Genomic DNA, 11,745 nt, shown 5'->3' with positions numbered 1-11,745 from the left:
GACTCCATAGGTAGCTAGAGAATCGACCTTCATAGACAGCGCTTGGAGCTGCACTACAATAGCGGTGGCTGCATCGACTTCCAGAATACCTGCTACCTTCCCAGGCATCATCCTTTGAGTTGGGTTTTGATGCTCATTTGCGTCTCAATAAGATTATAAGCCTCAGTATAGCTTTTGGCCCACAAGGCGCCTTCAGCTGCTGCATCGAGCATGGGCCGAGATTGGGCCCCCAAACCATTATAGAAACCAGTGATCACCATCCAATCGGGCATTCCATGATATGGACACTTTCTCAACATTTCCTTGTAGCGTTCCCAAGCTTCGCACATAGATTCTGTAGGTTGCTGCGCAAACTGAGTAAGAGCACTCCTCATAGCAGCAGTCTTTGCCATTGGATAAAACTTCACCAGAAACTTTTGCGCATGATCTTTCTAAGTAGTGATGGACCCAGCTGGTTCAGAATGTAACCAGTCCTTAGCTTTATCCCTCAGTGAGAATGGGAAAAGCCTCAGCTTGATAGCCTCATCAGTCACGCCATTATATTTGAAAGTACTGCAGATCTCGACAAAATTCCTTATGTGCGTGTTGGGGTGTTCAGTCGCAGCACCTCCAAAAGAAACAGAATTCTGCACCATCTGAATAGTGCCCGGCTTGATTTCAAAGGTGTTAGCTTGAATAGCCGGATGAAGAATGCTTGACTGAATGTCATCAATTTTAGGCCGAGAAAAGTCCATAACAGCTGGATCGGCCGGAACAATACGATCACCCATGATTACTGGTTCTTTCTACTCACTTCCAGAATCCGAATCTTCAAAATCTATCTTCTCCGGAATATCAAGAACTTCGTCTGTCTCCTCAGCTGTATCTAAAGTCCTCTTACGAGTACGAGAACGAGTTTGCATAAACGCTCGCTAAAGTACCTGAAACACAACAGGAAACAATAAGTAACACGTCTTAATCACTGAGTCCTAACGACCAATGATGATAAGTACATAAACTAAACAAATACGCCGAGTCCCCGGCAGCGGCGCCAAAAACTTGTTAGGGCGAAAACACGCGCTAATAATACACGCAAGTATACGCGTTCGCAAGTAATATAGAATACTTTCTAGTTCGTTCCCATAGAGACTCAGACTAATTATGTTCAATTAAACTCACTCACCAATGTATGATTACTTCTCAATGTTAAGACAATAACACTTAGATTTGTTAACTAATTATTAACTACAATTAACTACTAAAATTAACCACTTAATTAACACTTCGAATTAACAATATTAAAACACTCATGAGATCACAACTTCATTACTACTTCCTTCAATAGTCATTGTTATTACCCTTAGCATGCAACATCGATGATATTAATCGAATAACATGATACTGATAAAAGCCAACTTTCATTGTACTAATACCATTCTACCAAACATCCACAATTAAGATAGAAGTTGAATAGGCATCAATTATGTTGATTCCCTATATGTCTACACAAATTGACAACATAATGATTTAAGCACTAGTTATTCCTTTTGATTACACAGGGCGAATAAAATGGTTGGAGTTACCCACTAATAATGCAACATCATACATGAACCTATGCTAGCATGGCAAGTTCTAAATCTGGAGATCCACCGTCGCTTCACAAGAGATTAACACCCTATCTTATATGTTCGCGACGCACATAAGACGAATACGCACAACCAATACTAGATATCATACAATCATCACACACTAAGGTATTAAACAACTAACTAAAGAATTCTATAGTAAATCCGTTACGAACCCATGATCACGATTAGCCCATGATAGCACTTATCGTCATCATGGGTTCATATGAAAACATGATAAATAAACACAAAAGAATAATAACTAAACTAATTATATTAAACCAGAGTACGTCACAAGAGTAAATAGGTTCAAAGCAAAGAAAACTAGCATCCAACGTTACAATGAAATAAAGAATCACAAGAAAATATGCTTCCTCTTCGTTGCGGTGTGCTAAAACGGTCTTCTTCCTTATCTCCTTCGCTCCTCGATTAATACAACGATTCAACACCCGTGAAACGTCTCTGAAATCTACTTATATAGAAGTCCCATAAAACTCAGATTACACAGAAGTTGTAAGCCAAACAGAATTAGAAGTCTAAAATAAATAATCTAATTTCTCGACCCTGCGCGGCCGCTCAGCATAGCTGAGCGGGCGCTCAACTTCCCGCGCGGCCGCTTAGCTTAGCTGAGCGGGTGCTCAGACCCCTACTGGAAAATGTCTGATTTTTGCTCCGTTTCTTCGCTGTAATCTGCTCCTCTCTTCCCTCTCGCAATGCTAGACACATGCCAAGACTTATTATTGATGATTACTCCCCCGAAATGCAACTATTACCCTGAAACGCACAAACACTAGAAAAACGCATGAAATACACAAAATACTTGATTTCAAGACACCAATTTAAGCTATTTTAAGACGTTCTAAATGGTATAAAATGCCACTTATCAGTAGATCACGACGGAAGAACGACTTATCAATTCTCAAATAAAAATAACTCGTAATGAGGATCGTAATAACGTTATGGATGGATACTGAACATCTTAATTTTTCTACATTGCTTGGTACGATCATTTTTCACTAAAAATAAGTGGTCTTAAAGGGCCCGTTTCTCTTATATTCTGACCCCTAATTCAGCAATGAAAAGTTTCCATCAAAAGGTTAAAGTGTAGTTTTTAGTTAGATGGAAAAATGATAAATATGCCCAACCTTATGTTGCAAGAGTCGCAGCCCTCTGTTGCAAGAGTCAGATTCACTTTGGAACTTCGAAGTTTAATAAATATGCTTTTCTCTATTATCCTATGGTACTATTCTGCTCTCATCCTTTAAAGGTCTGATATAGACGATAATAATTATATGTATTTCCCCTATAGACGTAGTCTATATAGTCTATATAGCCCATTCTGGTCTTTTGTTTATCATAATACCATGATAAGTGCACTATAATAGCAGGGGAAACCCCAGCTTGAAGGGAACACAAAGCCAGTGTTAGTCGCTAAACACGCGCTAAATTACACGCAAGTGTATAAGTTTGCAAGTAATATAGAATCTTTTCTAGTTCGTTCCCACATAGACTGCATTGGTTAACTAATTAATTCACGCATTTAAGCAACAATGTATGGTTATTATTCAATGCTAAGACGATAACTAATTGAGGTTGATTATAACTAAGAATTAAACTAATAATGATAACTACGAGAATAAGATTGCTTGAATTAATAATTATGACAAACATGGGATTCTAACTTCATTAAATATTTCATTCAATAGTCTTATTAATCTTAACCTTAGCTTTTATTCCAACACCACCTAAACACTATATTAGCACCAAAACAATGCTAATTCACCTGATTACCTAGATAATGCCAGAAATGCAAAAACACTAGAAAACATGTTAAAACACTTAACAACTTGAGTACAAGTGCACCAATCCAAAGCTTATTAGAGCATTATAAAGTGTCATAAATGCCACTCAACATACCCCCAAACTTGAATCGATGCTTGTCCTCAAGCATAAACAGACTCAAAGAACAAGAAATAAAAATGCATGAATGTAACTAATATGAATGAAATGATCCCCATAGAATAACTAAACCAACTAATAAGTAACACCTCAGCAAATGCAATTATTCGCATAAAGATCAATCAAAACTCTCAAATCAACCTATAAACCAAAGACGTGCGTGTGTGCAGATGCTTACAGATATACTATTGCTACTAGATCGGCAATCATGACTCACTACTTATCAAAACAATCACAAGTTTATACATAGAATAAAAGCTAGACTCAAAATAACTTATAACACTTCAATTCTTATATCAGAGTATTCATGCTTTTATTCACAATAACACAACACAAGTATGCTTATTTGATCATGCAATGAGCGAGGTCCACAAAAGACTTACACAATAGTACCCATGTAGCGAGCGTTAGGTTAGCAAATCCCAGACTATAAAAGCCTTAGGTCACTAGGCACAAAGTCCCCTAAGAACTTAATAACCCGAGTACTAAAGAGCCCACTCGTGATCAGTTATACATAACTCTTATTCCTTTTTTTTCTTTTTCTTCTTTTTCTTCCTTTCTTTTTATTCTTTTCCTTTTTTCTTTTTTTTTCACAAATTTCTGAACTAGTGCGTTTCGCTCCATCTCATTCAACCCTAGACTACTCATATAAATATGAGCCGGCTACTAGCCATTTGACACCTAACCACATAACTAGCACTGAAATCCCATTTTTCCAATTTTTAAATATCCATGTCTTTTATTATAAATAGAATACCCTAAATTCCAAATATAAATAAGCGGTTAAACCTCGAAAATCCAACAAATCATGACTATGATCTAGCACTCTAGCAACCTATAAGACTTAGTGAAATACAAGTGTCTCTAGCATGCAAATCAATCTAAAAAAACTCAATATCACCAAACACGACATCACTACACTAGCATCAATATCACAAATCAATTGGAAAATTACCTACGGGATCATGTTATAATGCAAATACATGAAACTACATGAACAAAATATCATAAAACTACTAAAAATAATAAAAAAAAACTACATGGCAAAATATGCAACTATATGAATTAAAACTATCATGAATATGCAAACTATATGTAATAACTCGATTTTTTTAGACCTTTTAAAACGTTTAATGAATAGTAACCCTGACGGACGGGGAAAACTTTTTAGCCCACACTATGTAGTGCATGAGAAAATGAGTTTCAGAGTTGATATTATGATTATACGTACCAAATGAGTGCATGTAAACGCTATTAGTTTTCGAAGAAAACGAACTTTGAAAAATGACCATATTTACGAATCATCGAGGATTACGAGAATCACAATATAATTACGAATTTAAAACCCGTAGGAATAAATACGAGAGGAATTACGTCACGAACCATTTACGAGGAAGTATTACGAAAACGTTTAAGCGACCGAGCGAACGCGTAAACGATTAAATAAACGTAACGCACTAACTAACCATGGTAGAAAAGTAACCATGGTTACTTTATCAAATAGTGAGCTAAGGTGTAGGATAATCAACCAAGGCTATCAAATAGTAAGCTAAAGAGCTAAACAAGTGGCTTAACTTGTAATCTACCAACGCTAGCTAGATTTGTCTCCAAGATTGGAAATAAAGATCAAATCCTAGGATAGATACTAAGGAATAACAATCAAATAAAAAGATATCACAAGCCTCATTTCCAAGAAGCAACCAAGGAAGCATCACCAAAAACTCTCTCTTTCTCTCCCAACCATTCCATTCGGCTTTTTCATCTTCAACCAAGAAATCAAAATCAAAACTTCAATCTCTAGCCATGGATAAATCCTCCCATTAATTATCAAGCTTCCTAACAACCAAACTAAGGTAAGATAAATCTTTCAGCTCTTTTTATCAAGGTTTTATGGGTGAAATAAAATTAAGAAAGTTGATAATGAATAGTGTAAATAGTAACTCTTCTTTGGTTTCTTGATTTTAGTGGTTGTTTTAGGTTCCAAAAACTATACTAAGCACTCCAAAGACTTCACCATCATCAAGAATACATCCAATCTCTCAAGAAAGGTATAAATCTTTGACCCTACCATATTTGAGATTTAAGTTCAAGATCCTTTTAGTATATAGTTGTAAACCTAGTTTTGGTGGGAGTATTGTTGTAATCTTGATGTTTAGCTAAGTAGATTTAAGGTTGATTGTTGATGCTTCAAGAACATGATGTTATTGAGAGGAGTTAGTGTGGTGATGATGATATGTTGATTGTTGGTGGCAGTATAAAGATTTAAGGCATAAACGAAACTCCGATCGTAATCGTAATCTCGTTAAAACGAACAAAACATAACTTTAAGTTTCTGCAGAAAGTCCCGAAGATGTAAAACTGTAGATTCTTAAAAAATTAACCTTGATTATGATAGAAAATGTTATAAGTATCGTTTAGGCGCTTGAATCGCTTAATTCCGATTTACGGATTAAAAGTTATGGCCGTTTTACTAAAAGTGATTTACGCGACAAAAACTGCTACGAATTACGAACTTTGAAGATATAAAGGATCGACTCAAAAATGTTCATAAATCATGAAACTTTTACAGAGTATTAAATTGAGTTTCCTAACTTACAAAAAAAATTTTAGGTGAAAACAATGATTTTTAAATTTTATAAAAATATCGGAGCCGAGACCGCGCGATTAGAAACCGTAAAATCCATAAACAGAGCCGACGATGAAAATGAAAATGAACTTAAGATACTTTGAAAAAGGAAACGACCATGATGTGAATAAGGACATAAAGGAATAATAAGGGTAATATAAGTTGAGAGGGTGCATAATAATTAGTGCATGTGTGCGGGTAACCGAAAATTAGAACAGGACCTAACGAAACGAATTGTGTTAATGATTATAGATTTCCGAGCGGAACCTAGAGCATCCTCCTACTCGAGATATCCAGGAAAGTTTATGAACCCAACTCCATTTACTGTTGTGTTGTGAAAGGATTGTTTTATTATCATTGCATAATACCATGCTTGCCATGATACGTAGTAATTGAACTTTTCGCATAATATAGCGATGTTGTACGATAAGTAAGTATCGTAGAATGTTTAATTCCGCTTTAAGCGTGACATATAAGTATAAGACCGTGAGTCGGTCGGGATTTTAAGATAAAAACCCGGTGATCATCTCGGTGATATTATAGGATGATTAAAAGTCCATAGTAGTACTGTTTAAAAGGACTCAACGTCCACTTACAAAATACTAAACACCTCGAACATTTTTTAAAACGATTTCTAAAGATCATATTCCCTCAACTATACTTTATCATTCGAATAATAAATATATATTTACTATTCATTTATTATGGGAGGAGTATTGTCCAGTGAATATTTATTTCAGACTCGATTAAATATTAAAGATTATTAAATTACTTTAACATAAATTAGTTGAGGAATATTATTTCAAATATTCGTTTAAAAGTATAATTATTCGAGGTTTAATTATTCAACGATTAATATTTGATTATTAAGCATTAGTTATTTAATAGTTTAATTATGATTTAAAAATCATAGAGCCTGATTCAAAATACTTTCTGATTTTCGGAAAATCATTCAAATAATTTAAGGACAAGGAGGGGTAGACTCCAGTACTTCGTGGACTGGGGAGACTACCAATTTACTACCACATTATAAGGTATCTTATATACTGATGAACATGTGGAGTACGCATACCTGAGAGGGATGGACGCAAAACCGTGTCTTGAGAGGGATAGACACGAAGTGTATACCTGAGAGGGACGAACACAGAAAAGGCCCAAATGCGGCCAGGGTGATAACCAATAATAAAAGGGAATCGTCCATCTACAAGTAGAAAAGGTTACTATTTCCGCAGTACGACTGATCATCGTATACGGTGGCTCTGGTGAATGTCTTATTCTTCCAATTGGAATTGTGATGCAATACCGTAACCCAAGCCTAGGTGCTGGGTTTACTATTAAGGTATTCGCAGGATAATAAAATCCACTAAAGAATTGTTTTCATAAGAAGGTGTGTATCACCAAGGAAAACTATTTTCGAATAAAACATAATGATCATATATGATGTTTTACGTGAGTTATCATACAGTCATTTTCTTACTATACATTTTTATGCTGGGCATTATAGCTCACACTTATTTTCTTAAATTGACATAACACAACAATGAATCAAGATGCCTACCATGAGAACCACAGCCAGGAAACGGGTAGGAAATGGCCAGCTATTCCGTAGGTTGTTTGGTGCTGTACCACAGGTAGTCCGAATAAGCTGGATTGGTTTTCAGTTGTTTTTAGTTCAGCTTATTTATAAGTATGACTTATGTAAGGTAATAAATAAGAAACATATATTTGGCCGACGGACTAGCCTTACTTAAAGGTTATTCCCCGGTAAGACTTAATTACTTTTGGGTTGTAATAATTATCACTTTGTGGTTGATCTACTCTAGTAATGAATGGTTTGTTTCCAAGACAATAACCTGTAAGTGTGTGTGTGATAAGTGTGGGGTCTTAAAGTGTGAGTATATATATATTGTGATGTGAGGTATGTGGTTTATAGTGATTGAGATGGCGTGACCTCCGAGATCCCTGACCCCGGATTTTGGGGCGCCACAGAAATGTTATCAGAGCCTTAGGTTATCAAATCTTGGAAATGATAGGATGAAAAATAGGTAGACATAAGAATAATAAAATAATCAATTAAGGCTCAAGTCGAGTTCGTCGTCGGGCTACACTGGTAGTCTTGACAGTTTAACCCTCAAAGGAATTCTGACTCTAAGTTAGTAACACCTTGCCTATTATGTCAGGTACCAGTGGAGCCTATGAGGGAGGTTGACCCTATTGATGATGCTATAATCCCTGAGCGTGACTCTACTCCTGAGCTGGAGGACCCACCCATTGATGACTCAGACGATGACCCTACTGAGGAGACTGACCTTCCTGTCCCCATAGTTGATGACGTTGAGATGCCTCGGGGAGATGACTTAGGCTGGAGGGATGTAGAGATGTACCCTCTCCCGACTATTCGCTCTCCTACACCACACCCAAGGATGCAAAGCCCTTTGCCATATACTGATGATGATGAGGAGGATGGGATGGATGCACAGATCTACGAGGCTTATGACATATCCTCTAGCGACCCAGACTCACCTCTACCACCCCCGACGACCATGCATGTAGCTGTACATGACTGGATGGTGGCTCAGCTTAACGGTGAGATCACTACAGCATCTGCCCGCATTGTGGAGTTACGTCAGGCACTGACAGCTGAAAGAACCATCAGACTAGGATACCCAGGGGACTTCAGAGCTGCTTCCCCAGCCATAGCCCGCAGAGAGATTGATGGGATCGAGCTCCGTACCCGGGTTCAGATGAGGATGATGGCGGTTGGAGGATACATCCCGGTAGTTGATGCAGAGCTGATGTTGGCAGGAGCAATGAGGAGGGTACGTGACCTCACGCGCAGTGACAGTGACTAGTGACTATTTATGGACCTTGAAGAAGGCTGGGTGACTTGTCACCAATTTTGATAGGATAGCTAGTAGTAGATAGCGTTCCTAGCCCTTCAGGGTACACAACTTATGTATTTGCATTTCAGTAGTCAGGACAAGTAATGATGTAGTATAATCAAGCCATATATGAACTCGGTTAGTTGTTTTGTCCCCAAGATATAATTGGGAGACCCTATGGTATATATCTAGTAGTTATTAAGAAATTGATTTTCATAATATTACACTTGATAAAAACATGCTAGATAATAGATGACATGCTTACATATGAATAAATTAATCCAATTGTAAAATAATTGTAACTATATTGAAAAATTCACATTACCAGAATTCTACCACCCCGTAGAAGAGGAACCAGGGCACAGCCCGCAGAATCTGTTACCCAACAACGGAATGAACCTGACCCTGTAGTAAATGAAGAAAGTGAAGAGGACCTAGACTATAATGAATATGATGAGGAAGAATATGTAGAAGAAGAGGCTGAGGATAACCATCAGGGAGGGAACCCCATGAATGAGTTTATGGAACTTTTAAGAGCAAATCTGAACCAACAGCCCATTCCACCACAACCGCATGCTGCCCAACAGACTGCAGCCATTGCCTTCAGAGCGTTCAAATCTCTCAAACCCCCAGAGTTTCTAGGATCTGCCGACCTCGTTGAAGCACGGGCCTGGCTCAAAGAGATAGAAAAGTCCTTCAAAATACTAGGTGTGGAAGAACGACACAAGATCATTTTTGCTTCTTACATGCTGAAAGGAGAAGCTAATCACTGGTGGGAGTCCAAACAAAACCTAGAGACTTATATTGTGATTCCATGGGATAGGTTTATCCGACTGTTCTTAGACAAGTATTTCCCTAGGTTTATGGAAACCCAGATGGAGATTAAGTTTCTGGAGTTGAAATAGGATAGGATGACTGTGGCAGAGTATGAGGCCAAGTTTACTTGGCTATCACGATTTGTGCCTGAGTTCGTGAACACCAAAGAAAAGAAAGCGAGAAGGTTTTAGCTTGGTCTGAAACAGTGGATCCCAACACCGAGTGGCAGTACTAGAGCTGATAGATTATGCCACCTTAGTGCAGAAAGCCTCGATTGTTGAAGCTGGAAGTGAGCAGAGTGTGAAGGAAAAGGAAAATAGGAAGAGGAAGATAGGAAGCCAAGGCGGAGGAGGAGGAGTAGGAACCGGGAACAGGAGCCTTCCGAGCAGGTTCATCAGGGGAGTGGTGTCCCAACCTGCGAGAGGCCCCGGATTCAGAAAGGCCCCAAGTGAGAGTGTTGGCCAGGGCGGCGGACAATCTAGGGCAACGTTTCATAGCCAACCCCATACCCCAATACCGGAGTGTCAAACCTGTAGGAGGAGACACCTTGGAGTGTGCAGCTAGGCGAGAGCCCCTTTGAAATGCTATAAGTATGGTCAGACCGGACACCTTACCAACAACTACAACCAACCCATCATGACATGTTTCCAATATGGAAAAGTAGGGCACATGGGGAAGGATTGCCCGACATTGAGACCCCCAGCCTCAGGAATGAGAAGAGCTGCATCCAACCGACCCCCAGCTGCTAGGACCTTCAACATGACCGTTCAGGATGCTGTCCGAAACACTGACGTGATAGCAGGTACCCTTCTGTTAAATTCCGAACATGCAAATGTCCTATTTGATTCTGGAGCAACCAAGTCATTTATATCTCAAGATTTTGCTAAAAGGTTAAAACTTAGCGCCGTACCCTTATGTGAGGTATTACAAGTGGAAATAGCAAACAAAGAAATAATTCATGTAAATCAAGTACACCCTAAATGGAAGTTGAAATTAGAAGGAAGAGTCTTCGAAGTTGACCTAATCCCATTTGCATTAGGAGAATTTGATGTAATTTTAGGAATGGATTGGTTATCCAGTAATGGAGCACAAATAGATTGTGAACGGAAGAGGGTAAAGATAAGAGTGCAAAATGGAAAAGAAGTAGTGTTTAGAGGGCAACGATAGACCCAAAAATTTCTGACCATGCTACAGGCAAAAAGGTTGTTAAAGAAAGGAAATGAGGCCTATTTAGCTTATGTGATGGATACGAAGAAGGAAGTTCCTAACATACAGGACATACCCATAGTAAATGAATTCGAGGATGTATTTCCAGAGAACTTACCAGGGTTGCCACCCGACAGAGAAATAGAATTCGCTATAGAATTAGCACCGGGAATGACACCAGTATCCAAGGCCCCTATAGGCTAGCCCCAGTTGAGATGAAGGAACTAGCTTCTCAACTGCAAGAGTTATTAGATAATGGGATGATAAGACCCGGTGTGTCGCCATGGGGAGCGCCAGTACTGTTCGTAAAGAAAATGAACGACAGTATGAGATTATGCATAGACTATCGAGAATTGAATAAGCTGACTATTAAGAATAGGTACCCTCTCCCTAGGATTGATGACCTATTCGAGCAACTCAAGGGAGCTGTGCATTTTTCCAAAATAGATTTGAGGATAGGGTATCACTAGTTGAAAATCAAACCTGAGGATATACCGAAGAATGCTTTTCGTACTATGTACGGAAACTATGAGTTCTTAGTCATGTCATTTGGGCTAACCAATGCACCCGCAACCTTTATGGATTTGATGAACAGAGTGTTCAAAAAGTACCTAGATATATGTGTGATAGTTTTTATAGATGATATTCTAAT

The 11,745-nt window shown here is 38.3% G+C and overlaps 1 non-coding gene across 1 annotated transcript; it reads left to right on the top strand.

Moving 5' to 3' along the window:
* Positions 1–270: 270 nt before the first annotated feature.
* Positions 271–377, top strand: LOC141675894 (small nucleolar RNA R71). The gene has a single exon (XR_012556521.1). It is a non-coding gene; the product is annotated as a small nucleolar RNA R71 (small nucleolar RNA).
* The last annotated feature ends 11,368 nt before the right edge of the window (positions 378–11,745 follow it).

Source organism: Apium graveolens, chromosome 7 (assembly GCF_009905375.1).
Source record: "Apium graveolens cultivar Ventura chromosome 7, ASM990537v1, whole genome shotgun sequence".
NCBI lineage: Eukaryota > Viridiplantae > Streptophyta > Magnoliopsida > Apiales > Apiaceae > Apium > Apium graveolens.
Note: the sequence above shows the minus strand (reverse complement) of the source record. Positions and strands in the feature narration are given on the sequence as shown.